Genomic DNA, 2,365 nt, shown 5'->3' with positions numbered 1-2,365 from the left:
GTTAGGGGTTAATGTTGGGAATGAGTTCGCCCGAGGAAGAGAGGAGGAGATTCAGTGTTGCCGAGCAGAAAAGATTGAGTTGTAACTACCCGAATTCAGAGGAAGATAGGGCCTTTCACAGTGGTGTCAGATCTTTCTGATATGCCAAACAAGACGCCGCTTCTGTTTCTCTTTTCTCAAAAATATGTTTATTTTTTCGTTGATTCTTTTATTTCTCCCCCTTCCTTACCTTCTTTTACAGTGAATTTCCAAGCTACAAACCAGCGTACCTTAGTTCTAATTATTTGTCTCAAGGGATTGAAGATCGGAATTTGAGATGGACTCGTAAACCATGCTCCTGGTTTCTAATCTTGGCTGCAAATACGATCAATCATCCGAGGTCGAAATTCCTCCCCCAGAAAATACCACCCTTCGAGTTCAGATGGAGAAGCCGGTGGTTCCGTACCTGCATGTGTGTGCATATGACCAATGGCTTACTCTATGCCAAGTGTAACCGTCGATGATCTGAAGTTTTTAGAGCTTGGTTGAATGACGATGCCTGATATCCGGACGGCGGTGGCCCCTTAGGAATCGGAAGCAGCGAGGTTCCGGTGGCCAAGGCAATGGCATCAAAAGGAAGTGCTTCACATTCGCCTGGGCGCACGGATCTGCGTCGCAGTTGCACGGCTTCAACGGCTTCAGCGGTGCAGGAGTCAGAAGCAGCCAATGAGAAAACGCAACCAGACTCGAATAAATCTTGGCTTTGGCTTGGCAGTCTGCGGGTTCAGTTGGTGCGTGGGGTTAGCCTTTTGAGCCTCTTGTGACCTCCTGCGTTCCCAGCCAGAGCCCGAACATTTTACCCGGGCTCCCCTGGACAACTCCTTCGAAAACTTCAAGGTTTGAAACAGGATGGCAACGGGTTCGCCGCCCATGATTCGATGATTGGGCTCGGCAATCGGATGCCGACTAACCTTAAGCCAAAAAGCCTAGCGTGGAAGTGGTGACCCTAGGTTGTCACTTCCTGCCGTTCAACGGTTCAGGGTTGCTACAATACTACCTTACTGTAGGCAAGGAAGGTGGTATTTGGCACCGGTAGTTCCGTTCGAGGAAAGTGCAGACCATGTAGATGCTCTGCCTTGACGCTCCTCCCATGGATGGAAATTACGTGTGTTTTCTTCTCTTCATGAAAGTCAAAACTCTGCTCGCCCCAGCTTCCGTAGTGATGCTGTTTGTCTGCCCGTGTTTCCAGGTCTTCCCTTGAGCTCGCATCTCATATTCGCCGCCATCCTAAAGTGCCTTCTTTGGCGAAACACTTTGAAACGGCGTCCTATTCTCGGCGTCGATCAGGGAAAGAAATTGTTCAGCCTTTTTTTTGCTGGGGCCGAGCGTACTGTCCTTGCTCAGTTCCCGTCCCTTGCCACCAGACATTGGATGGCAACTTGGCATTTCCCGCAGACTGCCTTCGGACGAGGAGCATCCCGTCCTCAACCCCCGGCTTCGACCACCCCACACTCCCCGCAGGCCCATCCAGATACAGCATGACGGGCCCGGCATCGTGAACGCGCCACATAGGTCCAGTTTGCTCAGGATCACCCACGAACACATGCCTATCGTGTTTCTCTTGGCAACGCCTCCTCTGCTAGGCTCGGCCGTGCGGTATTCCGCCCCATGGTGTCGCAGTCAGTCTCGAATGCTTCTCGACGGCCGCCCCCTCGGGCAACACACATGCGGCATGCGGTCTCTCGGCGAATTTCTTACCCCTCCCCTGTATCTTTCCTTTCCCGGGTGAGTCTGGTTGGTCTGGACATTCTCGCTTCTCCTGCATCGTCTGCCCATCCCGGCACATCATGTTGGCCCCATCCATGGTGTTTTACCCGGCAGGCTCCGTCGAACGCCGCCAAACACCTGACACGCCCGGATGGCTGGTCGACCTCCCTTCCGAATATATGTTCTGCTCCTGAAATCTTGGCGTGCCACTCCCGCTCATGCCATACCATGTCGTGCTCTCTCGGTGGCGCTTGGTCTGGGTGCTGCTCGAGCTGATATAAACCGAGTTGCCCGCCAGTGACTCCTCCTCGTTTGTTTCCTCATCCACACTCACCACACTAACTAGCCTTCCCGACTCCGGTCAATATCTTCTTCAGTCGTTCATTCAGAGGTGAGCTTCAGTGTTGGATCAACGACAACGCTACGGGAGGCTAACATCAAATCCGCTAGCTGTGCTCGCTGTTCGCTTCACTCCTTCACATTTCTGAACATCATTGAGGTATGAGACCACGCACTCGTCGGAGCAAACAGATGACTAACATGATAGCAGCTGTGCTCTTAGCTATAATCCTTTAATTCTTGTTTTCGAGAACTCATCCTCCCCCCCACAACCGACAAA

This window comes from Chaetomium globosum, genomic scaffold (assembly GCF_000143365.1).
Source record: "Chaetomium globosum CBS 148.51 scaffold_4 genomic scaffold, whole genome shotgun sequence".
NCBI lineage: Eukaryota > Fungi > Ascomycota > Sordariomycetes > Sordariales > Chaetomiaceae > Chaetomium > Chaetomium globosum.
Note: the sequence above shows the minus strand (reverse complement) of the source record.